This window comes from Lepus europaeus, chromosome 15 (genome assembly GCF_033115175.1).
Source record: "Lepus europaeus isolate LE1 chromosome 15, mLepTim1.pri, whole genome shotgun sequence".
NCBI classification, from domain to species: Eukaryota; Metazoa; Chordata; class Mammalia; order Lagomorpha; family Leporidae; genus Lepus; species Lepus europaeus.
The window spans coordinates 21,039,238-21,066,480 of NC_084841.1; the positions used below are offsets into that span (position 1 = coordinate 21,039,238).

The 27,243-nt window shown below is 36.2% G+C and overlaps 1 pseudogene; it reads left to right on the forward strand.

The window, feature by feature from the left end:
* Positions 1-15,591: 15,591 nt before the first annotated feature.
* LOC133774256 (isochorismatase domain-containing protein 1-like) lies at positions 15,592-16,509 on the forward strand (annotated as a pseudogene).
* Positions 16,510-27,243: the final 10,734 nt, after the last annotated feature.

Genomic DNA, 27,243 nt, shown 5'->3' on the forward strand with positions numbered 1-27,243 from the left:
AGCTTCTTAGTTCACATTAGAGGCTATTGTTATTTATAAAGCTTTTGAGATTTATAGATGTTACATTTACTTTATACTCAATCATGTAATTATTCAACTAGTTAACATTAGTTTTTATAAAGAATTTTAAGCTACTTCAATAATCATATGAAGTGTTATGAATTAGCAACTCCTAAAATACATACATCAATCATTTTTACAGGTCAGAGCACTTATGAAATCTGATGTTAGATACAAAGGAAATATTTAGGTTGAGAAATTTATTTAATAAATATGAATCAGGATGTGTATATAGACTAGCTGTAAAACTGCCTAATGTTTGTCCAGGTCAAATCACATTATTTTATTATCTGCACCAACAAAGTTATGGAATTAACTGATATTGCAGAATAACAAGAATAACAACTATAAAAACTACACTCACAGACTTCTTTTGTGGGTCAGACACTTTAACTCACAGAATTGCATATCATTATTTCAACTTAAATAAATGAAAATGAAATTCACGGCTAAAGTTATACAAATTTGCCCAAGGCATCTTTTAAACGTAAAGGAACCTTGGCTTCTATATTCACTGATTTCAAATTAATTCTCCATATAGTAAATTTAATTAGCAAATGCTATAGGGGTTATGAACACTCTTGGTTAATTATTATATTTCTTGGAGAATATGGGCATTAGCCATTTAAAAAGTCTTGGAGCATAATAAAATTAGCTCAGTGTTAAACCGTGTTACGCATGTGCTTTCAAAGAGTCAGAAGGTACCCTGGACTCTCACAGTTGCTGCAAATTATCATCATGAACCTAAGCTGCCAGTATTCAGAATATATGGGTTTGGGTAGGCTAAGAGAATCGAGAAAGGTAGAATTTCAAATCAACTAACTTTTACTCATGAGAGTTAAGTGTGAATCTAACCCTCTGGGTACCCTTTAACATATTTTGGTTGCATTGTGTTAAGAAGATCTCAGCAATCCGTTAAGGGCACTAAACTTTTTTAAGTATAAAATTACTACCAAGAGAAACTTGGGCACTGAAAATAATCCAATAGCCATCATTATTATATTACTACTATTGATTATCATATATTATGTTTTAATATTATTTTCTATTAAAACAACTCATAAACTTTACACACTAAAAAAGTAGATACATTCCACATCACCCTACTGTACACTATTACACTAAGAAGATATGTATGAGCTATAAATATCTTTGTATGTGTGTTCATGTACACACACACATTTGTTCATGAACTTTTTGAAGCTCTGTACAGTGTGTTTGTATGCATATATTTTTCTGTAAATAAAGAATATAGATATAAATACTGATGTATTTTCTGTATTCAAATAATTGTAATTTTTAAAAAAATCATTCCAGATAAGTGGTGTGTTATAAGTTATCAAGTATTAGATGAAGGAAGCAAAAATTAAAGGTTGGACTGGTTAGTCTGTTTCATACAAAACTATAGGTTTTTCATCATACTAAATCCATAAGTTATATTATATATGATTATTTCATTTTTCCATCAATAAAGTATGAATTAATAATATTTTAAATGACAAATTCAAGGAGTGGGGATTTAGCCCAGCAGTTAAGAAAACCACATCACATATCAACATGCTTGAGTTTGATATGTGGCTCCTGACTCAAGCTCCTTGACAAGGCAGACCCATTGACTCAGTGATGATGGGTCTGGTAACTGGGTCCCTGCTTCCATGTGTGAGACCTGAATTGTATTTTTTTTCCTTTAAAGATTTTATTTATTTACTTGAGAGGTAGAGTTACAGACAGTGAAAGGAAGAGAGAGAAAGATCCTCCATCCGCTGGTTCACTCCCTAATTGGCTGCAACGGCCAGGGCTGAGCCAATCCAAAGCCAGGAGCCAGGAGCCTCCTCCGGGTCTCCCTCATGGGTGCAGAGGCTCATGGACTTGGGCCGTCTTCTACTGCTTTCCCAGGCCATAGCAGCGAGCTGGATCAGAAGTGGAGCAGCCAGGACTAGAACCTGCACCCACATGGGATGCCGGCTCCGCAGGCGGGGAGGATTAACCTAGTGTGCTGCAGCGCCGGCCCCAAATTGTATACTTGCATCCTGATTCTGACCCATTCCTAGACACTATCACTGCAGATATAGAAGAAGTATACCAGTGGATAGGTGCTCTCTCTCTCTCACTCTTACTCTTGTTCTGTGCCTTGCCTATATAAAAATATAAACAGGCATTTATCATAACAGATGAGATGCCTATGTCCGCTATTGGAGTACCTGGATTTGATTTCAGGCTCCAAATCCTGACTCCTGCTTTCTGGCAACACAGACCTCAGGGGGAAGATAATTGGGTTTCTGTAACTGATGTGAGAGACCTGAAATGCATTCCTAGGTCTCGGCTTCAATCCCTGCCCAGCCACAACTGTTGTAGTCATATGGGGAGTGAACCAGTGGGTGGGAACTCCATATTTCTCTCTCCTTATACCCTCCCATTTACCTTTTTTATGTTTCTCTTTCTCTCCCATAAATAAATGAATAAAATATTCTTAAAAGATAGAAATAAAATACAAATCAACTTTGAATGCAGAAAATAATAATAGTGTTGACTATTGTTCTCCATGTGTACTTTATATGCTTTAATATTAATTTTATAGCAACTTTTAGGTAGAGACAATAACTCCACATCAATTTTTTAGTGGAGGTAATTACAATATAGGAAGTTTCAGTAACTCTTATAAGTACACTTTTCAAAGTAGATAGGAAGTAGAAACAGTCCCACTAATGATAATGGATATACCCAACACCACCCTGAGTTTCCATTGTCAGTATAGGTGTTTGTACACTGCCAAATTCATCCATGTGTATAGATTAATTGTGTGCAGATATTTGTGTATTGACTTATTTTAATAAACCTATTAAGACATCACATTAATAACAGTCCATTAAAGAAATGTTCAGTAAAATTTGCTCTAATGACTGCCTTATCAGAAAACCAAAATGGTGAATATATATGGGAGACACACATACAAACACCACAAAATACACATAATGTGGCAGTCTTATTTTACCTTCATCGCTAGCCACAGAGTTTACGCTTATCATTCTACCCCTTGAGATTCTTTTAAATAATTTTTAATCCCACTCATCTCTTTTTACGTTGAGTCTTTGATTTTTAAACTTTTCACTCATTTATTTTCACTTTATTTGAAAGAGATTGGAAGGAGGAAGAAATAAGTTGGTAGATAGGTAGGTAGGTAGATAGACAGATACATCATAGAGAGGTAGCACTCCCAACAGCTGATTCATCCCACAGATGCCTGCCTTAGTCAAGTTAGAAGGAGAACAAAGACAGGATGCTGGAATTCCCACATGGGTGGCAAGATCCCAAATACTTGAGACATCATCTGCTGCCTCCTAGTGTATTCATTAGCAGGAAGCTTGATCAGAAACAGAGAAGCTGAGATTCTAACTAGGAACTCCTCTGTGGGATGTGGGCATCTTCAGTGGCTACTTAACTGATACTCCAACCATCCACCCAATGATGTTATTTTAAATAGTGAAGTCATTTATTTCCATTGATTTTTAACTTTGATTTTGTTGACTCCTCTTCTAATCTGTTGACAATACTAAAATCAATGACTATAATTTATTGAGAAATGAGCACCTATTAGATAGCGTACTGAAAAAGACTGCATTAATACGTACATCAAGCATAGGAAGTACCATGGTGTTTGTCTTATGCATAGATAACATAAAAAGATTTTATTATCCATGATCACACTACAAAACTGTTAAAATCCCACAATCACAGTAAAACATGTAAAGTTTATCACTAGAGACAAAAGTCTAACAATTTCAAAAATACATTGCTTCACATAATATTCATTTCCAAATGTATGCATCATTGTAATAAATGTTTCTCATCTAAATTTGTTTATTAATTTTGCTGATACTGTTTTCCTTTTCCAATGAAGGAAATGTATTTTATCAAAATCTTAAGTTCCCCTTACTTATAATTCTCTCTTTTCTTTCAGTCATGTTATCTAAGACCCACTGTTTACTGGAACGGTGATGGAATAGTTTCTTGCCCTTTTACTTCACTTAACAGTGAATTATTGCACTAGCAACAGTGGATTTTTGCTAGAAATATTTGTGTTTCAGTCAGAACCTGTAAATCTCTTTTAGCATGTGTCTTTCAAGATGCAATGCATGGTCACTGTATGTGAAAATCAAAATAGGTTGTATGTTTAAGTGGATACACTAATATATTATTATATGAAGTAATTAATTCCTATGTATCCAAAATGTCATTACTAACTTTCCCGTAAAATGGTTCTGCCTATAACTTATTCCACAATGTTGTGCAATAAATCTGCATATGTTTCTTGAATAATTCTGTCAGCATAATATTCTTTGAGTAAAAGTATTCCTTATTATATGCGGGGGTTCAGAACCTTTAAAAGAACATGACATATTAACCTTCAGTAAGAATATATTGAATTCATGCTGACTTTAATGTATCCACCGTATATTCAAGTTATAAAATACATTTTACATTTTTTCTCCATTATTTTGTTAATGGAAGACTTTTATTTTGTACTTTTCTTCGGAGGGAAAAAAAACTTTACTTATAAACTAAAAGAAGACATTTTATTCTTTAAATGCATTGGTAGAGACTTCTTTTTAATATTTATTTATTTTTATTTATTTTGAAAGAGTTACAGAGAAAGGGAGATACAGAGAGAGAGAGAGATCTTCCATCCACTAGTTCAGTTCCCCAGATGTCCACAAAGCCAGGGGTGGGCCAGGCAGAAGCCAGGAGCCCAGAACTTTATACAGGTCTCCCACATAGGTGCAGGGACCCAGACACTTAGGTCATCTTCACATACTTTTCCCAGGGCATTTGCAGGGAGCTAGATCATAAGTGGAACAGCTGAATCTCCAACCGCTCCCTTATGAGATGCCTGCATCACAAGTGGGGGCCTTAACTGCTGCATCACAAGGCCGTCCCCAGGAGAGACCTTTTGAAGGATATAGGTTTACAATAGATTTGTAAACAAGAATGACTATTTCATTATTTAAATAATGGATGTATTACTACATTTTTGTTGTTGCTGTTGCTAGGACAAAATACTTGAGTCTGGGTATCAAAATGGTATTCTTGTCTAAATAAGAATAGTAGTTCACAGTTCTGGGAGTTCAAAAGCATTGCACCAACTGTAATTTCTTGAGAGACTTTTGATTGTATCACAAGCCAGCAAATGGCAACACAGTGGGAGAGCATGCGAGAGAGAGGGGGATATTACATAGCAAGACAGGAATCCAGAGAGATTTAGGGAACAGGCTTGCTCTAATTATGGCAAGCCACTTCCACAAGAACTAACTGAGGTCCTAAAGGAGCTGTATTAATCTCTTCTAAAAGTAATCTCCTCAATGATTTAAACATTTCTTAATGAATCCCATCACTTCCAAATTTGCCATACCGGGTTCAGCTTCAAGCACATGAACTTCTGGAAAACACACTCAAACCATATTCAATCAAGAGATAACAGTGGACATACTTTCAAAAATTTATTTATAGGTTTTTTTTTTTTATTTGAAAGGCCAAGGACATAGTAAGAGAGTGAAGAAAAAGAGCTCTCCCATCCATTGATTCACTCCCTTAATGTCTGCAACTGCCAGGGATGGGAGCCAGGTCTTCCTTGTTGGTGGCAGGTACTTAATCACTGTTGTTTTTCATGATCTCCTTTGGCAAGAAGCTGGGGTCAAGCTTCAGAGCAAAATATTGCATTCAGATACTCTGAGGTGGGATGCTGGTATCTTCATTGACATCTTAACTGCAAGGCCAAATACCCACCCTGGTGGCCCTATCTTAATGAGCATTAAGCAGGTAAGCAAAAAGAAAATACACAGAATTTGCTTAATGATCCATAGTTTTTCACTAGATTTTAACACAACTTTATTACAATTGTTATTGAACATGTGCACTGCACCTGGGTCTATTTAGATGTTTGCCACCCAGAGCAGAGAGAGAAAATATCTTCATTCTCAATAGTAACACTGTATATGAACACATTTGTTTTATATATTTATAAATGCACGATTACTAGTTTTGAAGGTAACATCCCTATAATTTATGCTTCAAAAACAAACCTGTTTTTTTTATTCAAGGATGTAGAACTTCTATATTGTACAAGACAGAAAGCTTTATATTTCTAGTGATTTGAAATTTCATCAGATCAAATTATTAAAATAATCTAGGTATAAAATTATGTAACATACTAATGACAAAAATCCAAGAATAAAACACAAACATATCATCTGATATTCTTGTTAATTTTTTAAAAATTTATTTGTAAGAGACAAATCTTTCATCACTTATTGCCTCTTCAAAAGCCTGAGCCAGCCTGGAACCAGGAACCAGGACAGAATCCAGGTCTCCAGGTTAGGTGGCAAGGACACAAGTACTTATGTCATCACATCATGCCTCCCACTGTACGTGTAAGCACGAAGCTGGAATAAAAGTAGGGTAGAGACTGTAATCCAGGCATTCTGATAGAGAATGACAGTGTGGGAAGTGGATTCTTAACTGTTGTCTAAATGCAACATGCATTTGATATTCTTAAATTACAAAAGCAATATTAAATGCTAGTCTTTTTCTAAAACAGAAAAAATATTTGAATTGATTCCGAACTGTTTATTTGGAGAGAGTATCTGGCTTTAATTTAAAATAAAAAATACATTTGAGATAAAACAATAATTTAACATGAAAAGAGTGAATATAATACATATTAAATTAAATGTATATTGCACAATATTTTAAAATAATTTTTACTGTCTTGCTATGTATTATTACAATTCTAGGATAAATTGGAAAGATTATAATAGTCGGCAACTTCTGAAACAAAAACAAGATAAAAGGACTTTTTTAGTAATTAATTTTAGGAATAAACGTCCTTCTAAAGAGCTTTGACTTTTATTTGTATCTGGGAATATAACAAAGTAATATGAAATGATCAGAAATATAGTGATTTTAAAGGAAAACTAATCTCATAAATTCTTAGTAGTAAGAAGAAAAGGCCTTTGGAATTGGGTTACCCTATGAAGAAAATACTAATTTTTATAACTATGTTGAATGTCTACTTTTAGAGAATTGCACAGGATTTTAGTTTACTTATCCCTTTACTTACCAAAGGACATCCTGGTTGCATTTCGTATTTCTAGTGTTCCAAATTTTGTCTATTCTAATAGGTTGATAATGGTATGGCATTGCTTTAATTTGCATTTCCAACATGACATATAATATTGAGCATTTTTATGTGTTTGTTAGCTGTCTATCTTCTTTTTAGCAAAAGATTTATTTATTTATGTATTTGAAAGGCAGAGTGACAGATAAATAACAGTAGAGACTGAGAAAGAGATGATACATGCATAGATAGATTAAAAAAAAACAGATATGCAGATAGACAGATAGCTTTCCATCCTCTGGTTCATTCTCTAAATGCCTGAAACAGCCAGGACTGGGCCAAATGAGAGCCAAGAGGCTGGAACTTCACCTAGGCATCTCTTGTGTGTGAAAGGGGCCAAAGTACTTGAAACATCTTCTGCTGTCACGCAGGGAGCATATTAATAAGAATCTGAAATTAGAATCACAGCCAGGGCTTGTACCAGGCACTTTGATTCGCGATATGATCATCCCAGCAGCACCTCAGGTGCTATTACACAACACCTGCTCCCATTTTTTTAATGTTATAAACTGCTGTTGTAAATGGTTTTTTCATGTCTGCCTAGTTTGTATATGATTTTTCCTTTTTAAACATTTCTATTGATATAAACAGATTTCATGTATTTCAATTGTGCGATTCTGATGAAAACCATTTCCCTCCCTGCCTCCCTGCCTCCTCCCTCCTCCCTCTCTTAATTCCCCTTCTTTTATTCCTTTTTTTCTTTAAAATTTGCAAAAAGCATAATTTCAGTCCACTCTATAATCACAGACCAATTGCACAATTAACCATAATATTCAGCAAGTAACAAGTATAGATACCACAATGCCACCGGAGTATAAACAAGCACTAAAAACAACGAGTTCATCAGTTCGCAAAATGTCCATTTTGTTTCTGTACTTTTTTTTATTCAATGTTAACTGCTATATATAAGAGAAAACATTTTTTTGGGCAAAATTAGTTATTAGGACTATATTCACTCATACAGATTCTAAAATAGAGCATTTTCTTTAATCTTTAACCATATATGCAAAAATCCTCAACAAAATACTAGCCAATTGAATCCAACAGCACATCAGAAAGCTCATCCTCCTGGACCAAGTGAAATTTATCCAAGTGAATTTATCCAAGTGAAATTTATTCACCATCCACAAATCAATAAATAAGATACATCACATTAACAAGCTGAAGAATAAAAAACATGATTTTTCTCAATAGATGCAGAGAAAACATTTGATAAAATACAACATCCTTTCATTATGAAAAAGCTAAGCAAATTGGGTATAGAAGGAACATTTCTCAACATAATCAAGGCAATCTGTGACTAACACACAGCTAGCACCTCACTGAATGGAGAAAAAATTAGAGGCATTCCCCCTATGAACCGGAACCAGACAAAGATGCCCACTTTCATCATTACTATTCAGTACAGTCCTGGAAGTCTTAGCCAGAGAAATTATGAAAGAAAAAGAAAACAAAGGGATAAAAATTGGAAAGAAGGAGTTCAAACTCCATATTTGCAGATGACATGGTTCTATATATAGGGGATCCAGAAGACTCCATTAAGAGACTATTGGAACGCATAAAAGAGTTTGGTAAAGTAACAACCTATAAAATCAACACACAAAAATACATAGACCATGCCATGGCTGAAAAAGAACTTCTAAGATCAATCTCATTCACAATAGCTACAAAAAATCTAAATATCTTGGAATAAATTTAACCAAGGACATCAAAGACCTCTACAATGAAATTTATAAAACATTAAAGGAAGAAATAGAAGACATAAAAATGTGGAAAAATCTTCCATGTTCATGGATTGGAAGAAACAATATCATCAAAATGTCCACACTACCAAAAGCAATTTATAGATTCAATGAGATTCCAATCAAAATACCTACAACAGTCTTCTCAGATCTAGAAAAAAAAATCATGCTAAATTTCATATGGAAACACAAGAGACCCTGAATAGCTAACACAATCTTAAACAACAACAACAAAAAAGGCTGGAGGCATCATAATACCAGATCTGAAGACACACTACAGGGCCATTTTAATCAAAACAGCATGGTTTTGGCACAAAAAGAGATGTGTAGAACAATGGAACAGAATAGAAATTCCAGAACTCAATCCACACGTCTACATCCAACATATCTTTGACAAAAGAGAACAAAAATTAATCCCTGGCCGGCGCCGTGGCTCAACAGGCTAATCCTCCGCCTTGCGGCGCCGACACACCGGGTTCTAGTCCCAGTCGGGGCACCAATCCTGTCCCGGTTGCCCCTCTTCCAGGCCAGCTCTCTGCTGTGGCCAGGGAGTGCAGTGGAGGATGGCCCAAGTGTTTGGGCTCTGCACCCCATGGGAGACCAGGATAAGCACCTGGCTCCTGCCATCGGAACAGCGCGGTGCGCCGGCCGCAGCGCGCTACCGCGGCGGCCATTAGAGGGTGAACCAATGGCAAAGGAAGACCTTTCTCTCTGTCTCTCTCTCTCTCTCTCACTGTCCACTCTGCCTGTCAAAAAAAAAAAAATTAATCCCTGGAACAATGACAGTCTGTTCAACAAATGGTGCTGGGAAAACTGGATCTCCTCATGCAGAAGTGTGAAACAAGACCCATTCCTTACACCTTACACTCAAAATGGATCGAAGACCTAAATATTCTACCCGATACCATCAAAGTATTAGAAAATATTGGGGAATCCCTGAAAAATATTTGCATGCCAAAGAGTTCTTGGAAAAGACCCCAGAGGCACAGGTAGTCAAAGCCAAAACTGAGAAATGGAATTACATCAAACTGAAAAGCTCTGTACTGTAAAAGAAACACTCAGCAAAGTGAAGAGGCAACCAACAGAATGGGAGAAAAGATTTGCAAACTGAAGATTAGATAAATAAATTATGATATATTTATACACTATGGAATACTACACATCAGTAAACAATGAAATCCTGTCATCTGCAACAAAATGGGTACAACTGGAAACCATTATCTTTAGTGAAATTAGCCAGTCCCAAAAAGACAAATACCATATGTTCTCTCCAATCTTCAGTAACTAATGGAGTTCCTAAAAGATCATTTATAGGAGTGAAATTAATACTTTATGGTGCGATGAATTTGAATAGCCTTTTCTTAATTGTTGAGGAATAATGTTTTTTGTTTGTTTTTACACTTTTCTTCATATTATTGTTGATCCCTCTATTTAGTTTAGAGTTAATCTTATGAATACAAAGGTTATTGAAAATGTTTATGAAAAGAATGATGGGAACAGGAGAGGGAGGAAGAAGAAGTGTAGAAGTATGGGTGGTTGGAATCACTACGCTCCTAAATTTTTATATATGAAATGCATAATGGTTGTACTCCTTAATAAAATTTTTAAAAGTTTCAAAATGCAAAAAACATTTTAAAAGATTTATTTGCCTTTAGGTACTTGATGAGTAAAGGAATAGATCTTAATCATTACCTGTTTTATCATCTACCATTTATACCATTAGTGTATTTTGAAATTTTTCTGATCTCCATATATGTTTTATATATACATATCTAATTATTTATACATACATATATAAATACTTGTACACTTGTGTGTAATTTTATTGATACTTGACTTTCTGATGGTTGATGCATAATACATATTTAGCATAGTAAGAAAAAAATTCTGTTCATGTAAAGAAAACTGAAGTAAAAAATTATTAAAAACCCTTTTTTAAAAATAAAGATATTTTAAAGCAGAATGTTATGGATTGTATATTTATGTAAATTTTTGTGTATCCTTTAGATATTTTAAATATTAATGTTAAAGCATCAGCCAGAATCTGTTTCCAGATATGTAATTTTGTATTTTAAGTAGTTGTAGTTAGTGAAAATATGCATATCATGCATATTATCATTACTATATAATTAAATTTTCTAGCATTTGTAATATTATTGGTTTATTTTGTATTTCCAAAGTGAATTCTGTGGTTGTCTTGGTAATCAAAGGTAAATACACATATTGGTAAAATTATTGTTATTATCAAATAATATTATCGAAATACTGTGAACTTATTTGGATGAGATTAATGCTTTCAAGGAAAGAAATCTCATTATCTTGTAACAGTTTATTCCAAAAACTTTAGAAAGAGAATTAACATTCTTTCTTATTTGCTGGTTAGCAACTTATATTCTGATTTGCTCTTAATTTAAAAGAACATCCATTCATTTAGGATTACATTTATATGTTTCTACTAAAAAATTACAGATTTTGTGCCAAGTTTCAAATACTTTTAATGTTTAAGCTAAATAACAGTCTTGGGTATTTTGGAAAACAATTGAAATTGATATTCAGAGCAAAATTGATTTTTTGCTCCATCTACTTAGTTTAGGGTTAATCTTATGAGTATAAAGTTTACTGAAGATAGATCTTTGTGAAAAATAAGAATGAGAGTGGGAGAGGGAGGAGGAAAAAGTGTAGGAGTATGGGCGGCCAGATTGTTGGTATTCATAACTTGCCTGTATCATGCTTCCGTGGTTAAGTTCATATTCTTATGCTTCTACCAACACTGAGCAGAGATTTCCCTGGGTCTCTGCTATTCATTCATTCTATATTTTAGAATAACTGGGAAAAACAGAAGATATTAGCATTCTTGTAAAAGTCAAACTCTGTCCCAGGTTAGACTCAAAGAATCCATGCCAATCTTTGTTAAGATTAGCTGTTTTATAATAGCTCTGCAGATTTATAAATATGACAATAAATGATTATTGATGAATGACACTGAGTGTAAGGCATGATTTTTTTTTGCCCATTATTTTTTTTTTCTAATACCTAAGTGATTTGAATGCATTGGCTAGTATGTGCAACTGTCCCTGATTTTCACATTACTTTCATTACTTCCATTGGTTTAAGGTGTGGAAAATATTAATATGAACTATGCATTGGCACATTTGCATTATTTAAATCCATATGGAACAAATTAGGAATAAAAGAGAAACCAGAGGATGGGATATACCAGATACTTTACCCAGATGATCATAATTAAGTCCATTCTGTAGGTAGACATTTGATTTTTGGACACATGAATTAAATTTAGAATTTACCAAGTCACCATTTGTGCTTATTCCTTAACACTTGGCTGAGTCTCAAATTGGAAAATAATCTTTGCAGGTATTTAACCTGACCTATATTAAAAATCTGACATAATAATCAAGGAGTCAGTCACATGATAGCCAGACTCTAGAGAGTAAAATGGCTGCTCCTGTGTGATTTGAGAGTATCTGGTAAATTCTCCAATGGACTATTAGCTCATAATTATTTGAATACTATCTATACAAAATTCTGATGGCCTGTAAAGAGAAATTTGCATATAAAAACTAAGGAAAGTGATAAATAAATTTGTTGACCTAAAGAGATAAAATTGGGAATCATGAATTTCTATCTCATTTAATTAGTTGTCTAATAATCATGCTAAATTTAATATCTCCAAAGAATGGACTAGAAGGAAATAAAGAAGTGGACAATTAGTGGAGGGAATTTCAATTGCTTAAGTATGGACAGAAGTTTAATGATTCTTAATTCTCTTGATGTCTTCCTAAATGAATTACTTCTAAATTTGTTGATACACACATTAAATGAAGACTAAACTAATGATCAAGCTAATCTTAAGCTAAATTGATCAACAAATCAAGGGCAAAAGGAGAAATGAGATTAATAATCAGAACAACAATAAGATTTTACAGTCACAAGGGAAAGCAGTATGGAATTTTCTTCAAATGATAAAAGTAAGTCTATTATATAATCCAATGATCCCACAACTACATATATATATCAAAAGGAAATGAATTATTACACAAAAAACCCCACACCTACATTCTCATATTTACTGCAGCACTTCATGCAGCAGCCAAGATATGAACTCAGTCAAGTTAGTCATCAGCAGATGAATGAATTAAAAAAATAGTATGATATATGTGTATAAAATGGAGTATTATTCAGCCATAAAGAATACACACTCACACACTCACACACACACACACACAACACACTCTACAGAAGCCATAGAAAGAATTAATTCTTGTTACTTACAGCAAAATTGATGGAAAGAGAAATTTAATGTTAACTAAAATAAACCTTGGGGCTGATGCTGTGGCGCAGCGGGTTAAAGCCCAGGCCTGCAGAGCAGTCATCCCATCTGGGCTCTGGTTCAAGTCCTGGCTGCTCCTCTTCTGATCCAGCTCTCTGCTATGGTCTGGGATAGCAGTAGAAGATGGCCCAATTCCTTGGGCCCCTGTGCCAATGTGGGAGACCTGGAAGAAGCTCCTGGCTCCTGGCTTCAGATCAGCACAGCTCCAGCCATTGCGGCCATCTGGGGAGTGAACCAGTGGATAGAAGAATTCTCTCTCTGTCTCTACTTCTCTCTGTGACTCTGTCTTTCAAATAAATAAAAATAAACATTTTAAAAAAAAGACACAGAAAGACTAATACTCCTTGTCCCCCCTAATAAATGGGAGATAAAGTAATTCATTATGACTACAGAACAGTGATCACTATAGGATAGGAATTATATGAAGGGGTGAATGGGTCTAGGAAAGCAGTAGAGTATGGCCCAAGTATGTGAGCCCCTGCTACTCACCTGGGAGACCAGGGAGGTGTTCCTGGCTGCTGATTTTGTCCCAGCCATTTGGGTAGTGAACCAAAGGATAGATGAGCTTTGGCTGTGTGTTAGTTTGCCTTTCAAATAAATATAGAAATCTTTTAGAAACTGATGTGAAAATTTTAAAAAATAAAACAGCGAAGGTAATAACCTAGAGAAGGAAATGTTAACTACCTTGATTTGATCAGTACACATGCTGTAAACTTATTGAATTGCCACACTGCGCCCCAAAATGCATATAATTATTAAAAATTAATCAAGTTTTTTTTTAATATTTAAGGAGAGGGAAGTGTGAACTGACCCTATTTGCTTTTCAAAGATTGAATACATTTATTGAATTATCACACTATACTCTATAAATATGTGCAATTAAAATAACAATAATAAAAGGAAAACAATAGATGCACCAACCCAGAAACTTTAGAAAAATTGTTGTCTTTGCTGATGAGAAAAAGAATGACTTAAAAAATAGAAAAATTGGGCTGACGCTGTGGCTCACTTGGTTAACCCTCCGCCTGCAGTGCCGGCATCCCATATGGGTGCAGAGTTCTGGTCCCAGTTTCTCCTCTTCCAGTCCAGCTCTCTGCTGTGGCCTGGGAGGGCAGTGGAGGGTGGCCCAAGTGCTTGGGTCCCTGCATCCACATGGGAGACCAGAAGAAACACTTGGCTCCTGGCTTCAGATCAGCGCAGTGCTGGTCGTAGCGGCTATTTTGGGAGGTGAACCAACAAAAGGAAGACCTTTCTCTCTGTCCCTCTCTCTCACTATCTGTCAAAATAAAAAAAAAAAATAAGAAAAAAATTAAAAAATGAAATTTTTTAATGTTTAGCCTCTATTTCAATTTTGCATCAATAAATAAAATAATAAATATTTTGATGGCTTACTGCAGACAATCACTAGTTTTACACAATTTTTTATACCTGAAATTAAAGTGTGATAGAAGACATCCTTTGTTGCGTTCCCAGGCACATTAGCAGGGGACATGCCAGGAAGTGAAGTGCCCAAATCTCAAACTGGTGCTCTGATACGGAATGCTGGGGTTAAGAGAAGGGACCTAGCCAGCGGTGCCACAATGTCAGCCCTGAGAAAATGGTACTTAAAATAAGATTAGGAGCAGGGCTGGCACTGTGGTATAGTGGGTAAAGCCACCGCTTGCAGTGCTGGGCATCCCATATTGGCGCAGGTTCGAATCCCAGCTGCTCCACTTCTGATCCAGCTCTCTGCTGTGGCCTGGGAAAACAGTAGAAGATGGCCCAAGTCCTTGGGCCCCTGCACCCGCATGGAAGACCCAGAAGAAATTCCTGGCTCCAGGCTTCAGATTGGTGCAGTTCAGGCCATTAAGGCCGTTGGGGAGTGACCCAGCAGATGGAAGACTTTCTCTCTCTCTTTCTCTCTCTCTCTCTCTCTTTCTCTCTGCCTCTGCCTCCCTGTAACACTGCCTTTCAAATAAATGAATAAATATTTTTAAAAAATAAGATTAGGGGCAGGTGTTTGGCCTACTGGTTGAGATGCCCCTTGGATATCCACAACAAATATAGAAGACTCTGAGTTGAGTCCTGGCTTTGCTTTTGATTTCAGCTTCTTGTTATTGCACACCTTAGGAGGCAGCATGGATGTTCTGAGTGTTTGGGCCTTGGTACCCACATGGGAAGTCAGGGTTATGTTCTCAGCTTCCAGCTTTGGTGTGATTCAGCCTCAGATGTTGTGGGCAAGTGAAGAGTGAACCAGTGGATGGAGGAATGCTCTCTCTCCAGCTGTCTGTTTCTTGTTCTCTTTCTTTGCACTGCCCTCATCTGTGCAGTATGGTGCAGGAAGCGTGCTGCGCATGCAGAAGTTCCTCAGCCTGTGGTGCGACAGGATCCATGTGCACCACACATTCATAGTGCAGCTCTTCACCAAGCAGTGGGGCCAGTACATGGATCTGCCCAGGGCTTCATAGTGAGCAGGCACTGAAAGGTGCGCCTGGTGCCACTGCAGATATAACTCATCACTCTGAGAAAGCTTACACCTTCAAGCACTGGGTTTTTCTTCTGTGATATGCAAAATAAATTCAGACCATCCATCAAGTATTTTGTGGATATTATTAGTACATTTAAGAAGTGCAGGGTGGGATGTGGGGTTGGGGCCACGATGTGGCCTCTGCATTACAAAATAAAGCCCTGGGTATCCTCAAAAAAAATTTATTAGTGTGGGACAGAGAACTGTTGCAAGAGGTCCAGGTTTTATAAAGTCCGGTTACCATAACAGAACACTATTCTAATGGTCTTGGTAACACATTTAAGAAATGGATTTGACAAGTGCAAAACTGGTACTTCCAAGGATCAAATTTCCTTTGGTATTACCAGAAGCAGAAGCAGCATTATCAGAGATTCCTGGAGTCAGGAATGTTATACTGGTTGGAGCAGAAAACCATGTATGCATCCAACAATCGGCTCTGAAGCCCATTGGCCATGGTATCAAGACTCACATTGTTGCTGACACCACCTAAAGAAGAAACATGATGGACAGGATGATTGCTCATGAGCGTCTTGCTCAAACTGGTGTCTTGGTGCCCTTGAGTGAGGCTGTCCTGCTGCAGCTGGTGGCTGATAAAGACCATCCCAAATTCAAAGACATTCAGAAACTAAGTAAAGCACATACTGCAGAGTCAGGTCTGCTTTCCAAAGAACAGGACATTTGAAGGACTGCCTTCCTGTTCACTGCAGGGGATGGGACTGCAAGCCCAGAACAGCTCTTGCCTCTACTAGAATTATAATCTTAAATACAAAAAAAAAAAAAATGGCTGTAAACTATTTTGAAATAATTAGTTTCTTCATAATACACATTTTCAATGAACTTTCTGAAGAACCCTCATATACTAGATAATGTCATCTTTTTAAAAAAATAATTTCTCAGTTTTTTTTTTTTTTAAACAGATAGAGTTAGACAGTGAGAAAGGCAGAGACAGAGAGAAAGGTCTTCCTTCCGTTGGTTCACCCTCCAAATGGCTGCCACGGCCAGAGCTACGCCTATCTGAAGCCAGGAGCCAGGTGCTTCTTCCTGGTCTCTGACGCAGGTGCAGAGACCCAAGCACTTGGGTTCTCCTCCACTGCCTTCCTGGGCCACAGAGAGCTGGACTGGAAGAGGAGCAACCGAGACTAGAACCCGGAGCCCATATGCGATGCCAGCGCTGCAAGCAGAGGATTAATCAAGAAAGCCATGGTGCCAGCCCCATAATTTCTTCAGTTTTTTTAAAGACTTATTTATTTATTTATTTGAAAGGCAGAGTTACAGAGAGAGAGAGGGAGGGTGAGACAAAAGAGAGAGACAGAAATTTTCCAATTGCTGGTTCACTCCCTAAATGGCCACAATGTCCAAAGCCAGGAGCCAAGAGCTTCATCTGGTTCTCCCATATGGGTGCAAGGGTCCAAGCTCTAGGACCATCTTCCACTGCTTTCCCAGGCCCATTAGCAGGAAGTTGGATCAGAAATGGAACAGCCAGGACTAGAACTCTTGTGCATAGGGGATGCCGGTGCTGCAGGTGCCACAACAGTGGCCCTGATAATGTCATCTTGTGACACACCACGTAATTTGTTATTCACACAGGCAAGAGATTAAAAAAAGCTAGACTTATATTTAAAAACATGTATTGGGCCCAGCACTGTGGCACAGCAAGCTAAGCTGACCATTGGAATGTTGTCATTCTGCATTGGAGTACCAGTTTGAGTTCTAGCTACACTGCTTCTGACACAGCTTCCCTCTAATGTGCCCGTGAAGGTAGTGGTGATGATACAAATGCAGGGCCCTTGTACCCACGAGGGAGGCCAAGATGGGGTTCTTGGTTCCTGCCTTCAGTATGGTCCTGATTATGCTCCTACAGCCATTTGTGGAGCGAACCAGTGGATCGAAGATCTCTCTCTCTCTCTTTCTCTCCCCCCTGGTTTTCTCCTTCTCTCTTTCACCCTGCCTTTCAAATGAATAATAAAACAAGTAAGTCTTAAGAATGACATAAAGATGTATCTTAAAGAATTTATTTGATCAAGGGAGATGCAGGGAAAGAGAGAAAGAAAGAGTACCCTGATCTGGGTCTCTCCCAAAGTGACCTGACTGACTAGTGCTGTTTCAGGGCCAAAATAAAGAGCCAGGAACATAATCCAGATCTGTTGCATGGGTAATAGTGGCCCAGTTACTTGAGCCATCATCACTATCTCACAGCATCTGCAGTAGCAAGAGTAAGGAGCTGGAGCAAGAAATAGACCCCAGGGTTTCTGGTGTGGGAGACAGGTGTCTTAGTTGCTGGCCTAATGCCTGTCCCTGGATGGACACTGTTTATTTAAAAAATAATACTAATAAAATGGCGTTATTATTGTCAGGTTAATGTCAGAACGTAATTTTATATTTAGAAAAAAATGACCCTGCTAGTAATAAGAATTGAGTCTACTTTTCCTGGGAAGCATTGCGATCCTTCATCAGTATCATACATATTCGTATACTGCTAAAGGTCTGTGTGCACTTGCATGTATAGACACGTAGGTTTAATTTCAAAATACCTTCTAGATAATAAGAAGGAGTAAGAACTTTGTTCTTCATCTCATTCTAGACTCTACCGAAGTAGTCAGGGTATCAGAAGATTCTTTGCCAAGGCCTAAATTAGTTATTCTTTGGGGGCTTCTGGGTGGTTGGACACTTGCCTCCTTTCCGGCACCATTCTCTCCATCCTGAGGCTGTTAGAGCTGCCCTGTTGTGACGAGCCCAGTAGCAGTGCCCTTATTTTTGGCGATTTCCCTATCCCAAGCCACATTATTGGGTAGAATTAAACTTTTATAACTTGCCTCAAATCGTAATTAAAATGTGGACTTGATCATAAATAGGCCATTCTGTGAGGGGAAAACCAATTAATATTTTCACTCCCTCATTTTTAAGACACAGATGAAACTTAAAAATCAAAGCAGAAAAAGAGAGATTGACATAGATTCCTCAAATTATGAAGAGCAATTTATTTTATTCTAAAGAATGCTGTATTTCAAATAATCCTTGTGTGTATGTGTGTGTGTTTCTGCATACACATGTATATATACATATTTGCACACCACCCTTTACATATATATCAGATGTATACATAATTCTTCGTGGTTTGCTTTCTTCTATTTTACAATCTACATAGATGTAATCTTTAAATTAGATGAATAAGCCATTTTATGATTGTGTTTTTTTAAAAAATTATGTTGCTTTTTACACAAAACTCCCATTTCTTACTTTTATTATTCATACATATTACAAGAATAATTGTCAGTGTTTTGGATGTGATTATGAAAATGTGATGCTAATGACTTTTATTCCTGGATTTAATTTACATGTCAGAGAATGGATAAATGTGAACATCTATCAGATACCTTATTCATGCTGCTCCAACTATTCTCAACTTCTTCCTCTTCTTTTATTTTCCTGTTTATCCTTATTCTCCTCTGTTATTTCTCCTTCCCATAATCCCCCTGGTTCATCCTTTGCTGCGGCTACTGTTTTGGTGTCTCTTTCTCCTTGTTGTCCCTTTTCTTCTGTGCATGCTCTCTCCTTTTTCATATTCTTTTTCCTCCTCCCTCCTTCTTTATCCTCCTCTTCCCTCTCCAACTCTGTCTCTTCTACTTTCTTCTCCTATATGCTATTTAGGTGGTAAATATCATTGTCTAGAATTCAACTGTAAATCTTATTTTTATATGTTAGACTTCTGCATGACTTGAAATAGTCATTTAGTTTTTTCTAAAGATTGTATATGACTGCATTTAGCAAATATTTTTCCAACCTCCTGCTATGTTAAATTAGTTGTCTTGATTATTTCACTCTTTGTTCCTACCTCAACATTTATCTTAATGTTCTCTTGAAGTTGTCAAATTGTCTGGAAATTAGAAAGAGCAATCAAGGCTCTAGGATTTGAGTTCTTATTATCAAGGGTAAGCAAGCCTATAATTTTAAATAAAAACACAGTCAATGTTTATTATGTTACAGAGAATCACTCTGTCTTATAGGTAATAAGAAATTGCATCTTCTTCTTTAGTTACAATATTCTAAAGCAGTTATTGTTATGGTTGATCTACATACAAATGCTTTCATTTTCTTGTTAACACTTGAATATAATGTAGATGTATACAATTTAGGCATATACTATGTCCATTTTATGTATATTAGATGTTCAGTTTTAAATTGAAAAAGGAAAGTTACATGTTTGTTCCTGAAGATAAAAACTGCATACAGAAATTGTTTGTATGAATGTATGCATGTATGTATATATACCCTATTGGTGAGAATCCTGCCTACTTCACAGGCAAAACATAACAGAAATGTTAGTCATCAATGTGCAGGTAGTGCATACTCTCTCAACAGAAAAAGTCTACTATACTGTTCTTATAAATGTTGGAAATATCCTGTAACATTACTATTGCCAAACATAAATTGTTTTTAGGATAAAATTTGTTAAAGGTGTAAAAATTCAACCATCTTTTTTAAAGATTTATTTTTATTTATTTGAAAGACAGAGTTATAGAGAGAGGGAAAGATAGAGAGAAGTCTTCCATCCACTGGTTCACTCCCCAGATGGCCGAAATGGCCAGAGCTGGGCCGATCTGAAGTCAGGAGCCAGGAGCTTCTTCCAGGTCTTCCATGAGGGTGAAGTTGGTCCATCTTCTGCTTTCCCAGGCCATAGCATAGAACTGGATCGGAAGAGGAGCAGCTGGGACTAGAACCGGTGCCCATATGGGATGCTGGTGCTGCAGGCTGGAGCTTTAACCCACTGCGCCACAGCGATGGTCCCAAGTTTAATTAATTTTAATTAATAGATTGCGTTTTATTTAACACTTGTCCTGGAGGGTTGGTCAACTTGAGAAACCAGATGAAGGTAGTGCTGTCAAGATTTGATTCTCTGGGAAGCCCCTCCTGTGAGGGCTGCTTGGTTGCTTGTAACTCCTCCCTCCACCCCCAGATACAGATCAGTGTTCTGAGAGTCTGCATTCTATTCAACTGCAACATACATGATATTAAACTAATCTCTTCAACATTATAACCTATTGCTACATTCTACTCTAACATTCTTTTTGAAGATTTTCAAGATTAATATTGTTTGACATAATATTGTACAAGTTTACTTGCCAGTTAAATTGCCCACTTCTACCAGCAGTAAACTATTCAGTGATGACTGGGGCTTTTTTATCACATTGCAACCTCGATGCCTAGAATAGTGTTAGATGCACAGCTGGAAACTGTGGAATTAAAAATCATTTTTATCACATAGGCTACCATACACAGTCTGTGAAATCAACTGAATTTGTAACAATGCCTTGCCATTTGAAAACATTTCAGTCACTATGATGTGAAACATTTTTTCAAGGACCAAGTAATGCTTTCTGAAAACCTACTCATTGACAATGGCAATGATAATAATGAAAACAATGTCACACTCAACATTTTCCTAGTTCTTGAGGTAAACCAAAGATTTGAAGTAACATAAGGAGCTTACACTACAGAAAAAACATGCTGAATTGTGGTGAAAACATCAATCTTTGTAGTGTTAACTTGCCCTATTATTTCCTCACTCTAGCTCTGTAGCCATCTTTAAGCCCAAAGAATTACAACCACAGACTCTGAAGTCCAGCAGCCTAGCCCCAGGCCACCAGAACTCTCAGACTATGAAATTCCTGCACGGTGTGTGACTTAATGATTTTCATCAAGTTTGGGAGGGTTGATGGTATTATATCTGCAAATCTTCCTATATTTTCCTTCTATCTTTTTCTGGGACTCCCACCATAATTCTCCATTTCTGTATATGAAGATATGGCACGTGTTTTTGAGTCCTTCATTTTTCTTCATCTTTTATTTTTCTGTTCTTCAGGATGAGTTTTCTCACATAAGCTATTTTTTAAATATGCTTTTATGCTGTCTGTCAAATAACACTGCTATTAATCTAATCCAGGGAATTTTCTGTGTCAGTGTGTCTTAAGCAGAAGAGCGATGTTTGGAACTCAATATAAGCCAAACTACAGATCAATATCTGTAATGAATACAGATGTAAAATCATCAGAATAATACCAGCAAACTGAAACTATAAATTATTTTAAAAGGATCATATGCCATACCTAAGGGCGATTTATGTTAGCAATGTAAATCAGGCTTAATAAAAAATCAATGTGAAGTGTCACATTAACGGAATAAAGGATAAAATAATATGATAATTTTGTTTTTTGCAGAACTGTCTCTTGACAAAATGCAACAAATTCCATTCATCCACTCAACCAAATAAAAATTAAAGAGTATTTTTTCAACCTGTAAAAAAAACAAAAGTCAGAACTAACAGCTTAGGAGACTTAGGATGTATGTCTCATACTCTTTGCATGGTTTGTCATACTATAAGTAGGATAATTAGGCATGAAAAGTAAATTAAAAAAATCTTGATTGGAATAGAATAAGTAAAACTACCTCTATTTAGATTGCATGGCCTATGTGGGATAGGAAACTTTAACAATAACAATTATAAGAATTAATAAGTCACATACACTTGAATACATTTTATGAATTGAAATGACAAAATATTTTTGACAAATTGTATTTCTAATCCGAAAATGTTTGGTAGACCCCAAAGCTTAGTAATTTTGTTTGCATAAATAAGGAAATGAAGTATATCATTTATTTCCTTGAATGACTTGTAAGTTATAAGCAAAACAATTCATACAAGTTTCTTTTATCTACAACTATATTTAATGATCTATTGACTGACAATGGATTTGATGCATGCTTTAATTCTGTAGAGAAGAAAAGAATTGAAACTTAGAGTTAAATGTGGCATGTACTATGGTCTGCATCATGGCAAGTTGTTAGATTGAAGTTCTAACTCCCCAAGATCATAATATTACCAGTTGGAGCTTCTGGATTGGGACCAGGTCCCAAGGGCACAGCTCCTGTAAATGCGATCAGTGCCGTTACAGAAGGGGTTCAGCAGAGCTTGTTTGCCTCTTTCCACCATGTGAGGACTCAGGGAGAACTCAGGAGTTTGTAATCAGCGAGGGTGCCCTCATCAGGAATGGACCATTCCAGGATCCTAATCTTGGAATTCCAGACTACAGAATTGTGAGAAATTAATTACTGTTGTTTAAAAGTCAGTGATTTAGTGATGTTTTTTTCACTTTGGCCTAAAGAATGAGACAAATTGCTTTGGGTTTTTTGCACTTACTTACTATCTCAATACTAATATCAATTTTAAAATATCACTTTGGTCTCTTAAAAGACTTTTTATATGTCTATGTATTTTTTTAAAGATTTATTTTTATTTATTTGAAAGATAGTTACAGAGAGAGTTAGAGACTAACAAAGAGGTCTTCCAATTGCTGGTTCACTCCCCAGATGGCCACAACAGCCAGAGCTGCACCGATCCAAGGCTAGCAGCCAGGAGCTTCTTCCGGATCTCTCACGTGGATGCAGGGGCCCAAGGACTTAGGCCTTCTTCTACTGCTTTCGCCAGGCCATAGCAGACAGGTGGATCGGAAGAGGAGCAGCTGAAACACGAACTGGCGTTCATGTGGGATGCCGGCACTTCAAGCCAGGGCTTTAACCTGCCATACCACAGCACCGACCCCTATGTATTTGTTTTAACATTGGACACTGAACTATGATAACATTCAGGATTAGTGACTTTCTTTTGAAAAACAGGAATAAGACACAAGAGGAAAAGAGAACCCTGTACCTTCTTAAAACAGAAATGTTATGCAGATTAATTTTGAGAGAGGAATGCACAAATGAATTTGAAGTTATCAAAATTATCCACATCCAGTGTCCCTTTGAAAACTGTATTAGTGTTGCTTAGAGAGACAGAATCAAAAGAAGATAAAAATATATATATATATGTATATATGGGGGGAGAGAGAGAGAGGGAGATATAGATAGATAGATATAGATACAGATATAGATATAGATGCAGATATAGATATAGATATAGATATAGATATAGATATAGATATAGATATATGAAAGGGGATATATTAGAGGAATTGGAACATATTTTTCTGGCAATTGAGAAGGCCCATGAAAGTCATTTGCATGTTGGAAATGCTGAAATTCTGATAGTATGATTTAGTCCAATCCAAACGCCTCAGAACCAGATGCTGATGGTGGTAACTCTCAGTTTTAGGCTAAAAGCCTGAATCCTATCATAGGAGTCTGTGGGCTAGGTCCCAGATTCCATCAGCCAGCAAGCCTAGAGTTTTGGTGACTCAGGAAGGAGTTATCATGTCCCAGCTTGGGGAGAGACCAATTCACTTTGTGTGTCTATTCTCTCCAGGCCTCCAGCTGATTGGCTGCTGCTTGTTCATACAGAGGGCAAGTCTTCCTCCACTATTCCACTCAGGCACATATAGTCATGTCCTGGACATAGCTAAAATAATGCTTTCCCAGCTTTCTGGGAACCCCTTACTTCAATCATGTTGATACCTAGAATAAATCATCACAATAGCCCAGTGTTCATTTGTGGTTTAAAAACCTCTCCCTCAACTGACCTAGGGAATTGGTAGTCATGAAAAGCATTCTATTCAACAGACAGTACTAGAAACCCAGATGCCCTTAGCTTTGTATCCGTTACACCCCACTTGTGCACTTCCACACCCTGTACTGCCTCTTACTGGCAAGCTGCTGTTAGCAAGTTTACCCTCAACTCTTCCATGATCACTCCCCTACTGCTGCTTTAACTGACAAACGGCTGCAATGGCTAAGGCTAAGCCAGACTGAAGCCATGAGCCAGGAGCTTCATCGGGGACTCCCACGTGAGTATCAGGGGCCCAAGGACTTAGGCCATCTTCTGCTGCTGTCCCAGGAACATTATCAGGGAGCTGGGTCAGAAGTTTGGCAGCCAGAATTCAAACCAGCATCCATATGGGATGCCAGCACTGCAGGCAGAGGCTCAACTGCTGTGCAACAACACTGGCCCCAACTATCTATCTTAAAAATAACTCTTAAAAATAACTTACACAAGAGCCCAAAGAAATTAGGGTGAATAAAACAGGATACCAACAAACTGATTAAAAGCAAAAAAAAAAAAAAAAAAAAAGCAGAAAGCACAAACTACTGATTGCATTTTCAAATGCCATTCTTCACTCGTGACTTAAGAACTTAACTCAATTTCTACTTGAAGATGAATATGTAAGCATAATGTTGTGAAGATATATTACAAAGTTTGAAAGTTGCTGGAGTTCTAACTCTAGAATAGAAAGGCAGAAAATACATTTAATGAAGAGAAAATTAAACAAAAGAAACTTTTCTTTCAAAACATAGGCAAAATTCAAATGCACAAGTGCAAAGAAATAGTCCTGAGTTATCAGAAACAAGATGAATAGAGAGGAAAAAGTTTCATCAAAACAGTTTGAAGTGATATTCCTTTTTTGTAAGAAATTCTACAAAATTGGCAATTAGCAACTCTTGTTCATTGTGCAACTGCAATTCTATTTTAGTTCTGTTTGGAAGAAAGCCCAAAACTGAAATTGCATAGTTAAGGCCCTTTAAAAGAAGAGTAAGATATTTTGATAACCATGAAAAAGCATATGTTATGCTTCAGAAGAGTGGGTTAAATGTCTTTTTATTTAGAAGGTTTATGGAAACAAAAATAAATGTTCCACCCAGTAATAGCCAAAGAGTAGACTGGGGACGTTGGCACTGAAATAAATGATAGAAAGAATTACGGACACAGTCTGTAAGTCTTGCAGTAGACAAGGAACATTTTCATAAATTTTCACATGCAAATTCAATGTTTTTGAAGACATTAAAAACACAGTTAAACGAACAACACGAGAAATAATGCCTTTAAATTGTGTGAAAATATTTTATTTATAACACTGGCTTATGTTGAATCATGACAGTATACGCCTGTTTTTGTCTTCTAGAGCTGTTTTACCAAATTTTCCTGCCCTGAAATTTACTAGAGTCAGAAAATGCATTACTCAAAATGTAGGTGTTTTTAATTTTGCAGCTAAAAAAAAAATCTATAACTTATATTATTGTACTAGTTTAAGTGTAAAAGGAATCCTATCCAGCCTTCATCTTGCTACTGCTTTTGTATAAGTATTTTCATTATAAAAAAAAAAAAGAAAAAGTACTTAGAATATTTGAAATTTATTGTCTGGTATTTGAAATTTTTCCTGGATTGAATTCACCAATTATCTAATTATGTAACTGCAAAAAATTCATATTTTGCTATTGACAACATTACAAAAACTAGATCTATCTTTTGATAAGTATCCTTTTCCATGAAGTTTTCTTGGTGTTAGATTTATCCTTGTTGACAGCGAAGTGCAACTGCCTTAATAACCACTGTTGTATTCTCTTCAGTTTGAGAATAGTTCAATTTATATGTTAAGCTCTGTATGGATATTATTATTCAAAAGAGAATTTTTACATTGTGATGATTATTAATTTTGAGAAAACAAACAAGAGTTTAAGAAGGTAGAATAATGATAACCAAAAAACATGTTATTGTAATGTGAAAGTTATCCTGTTCTTGAATAAAACAAATATTGTATAATAGAAACTATGATAATGAGGATATATATAGATATTTATTACAAAACCAAATTTGCTCAAATGCTTTATTTAGATATTTTATAGTTCTATAATTTTTGTTGAGGTCTCTGATCCATTTTGAATTAATATTTGTATAAAGTGGAAGATAAAGTTATACATTTATATTTTGTATGTGGATATTCAATTATTCCACCACCAATATGTGAAGACTAAAGTTCCTCCATTGAATTGTCTTTCCAATTGTATTATAAATCAAGTAACTCAATGTGTGGATTACTTGGGCAATCTATTCAGTTTCATTAATCCATGTATATATATTCTTTGACCAACCCTACACTATCTTAGTTACCACATTGTCTTAATTGCTATATAATTTGCTTACATAGGTGCAGGCATTGTGGTATAGTAAGTTAAGCTGCAATGCAAACCACTATTGCAGAGAGGTTGGAGGCTTGGCTACTCCACTTCCAAATCCAACACTCTTTTATTTCTTTTTTTTTTTTTTAAGAAGGATATGATATATTTTAATTATAATTATGAATCTTTCCATAAATTAACCCTTACATCCTGAGGATTTCATCAGCAAATTATAGCAAACATTTAACAGAGAAATAACATTAATCTTCCATAAACACTTCCAGATACCAACAAAAGGAGCAACACATCCCAACTTTTGAAGAGACCAGCAAGCCACTGAAACCACCATCAACCATCTGATAACATTAGGCTACAATTTATATTGTGTGAATATTGTACTCAGAATTTTTGCCAAATTAGTAGAGTTCAGCCACTTTTCACACAGGAAGGGAAAATGTGTGAGCCTGTAAGATGATTGATATGATAATTTGTTCTGTCTTGAAACACTCTCCATGCAGTCCCACACATCTGT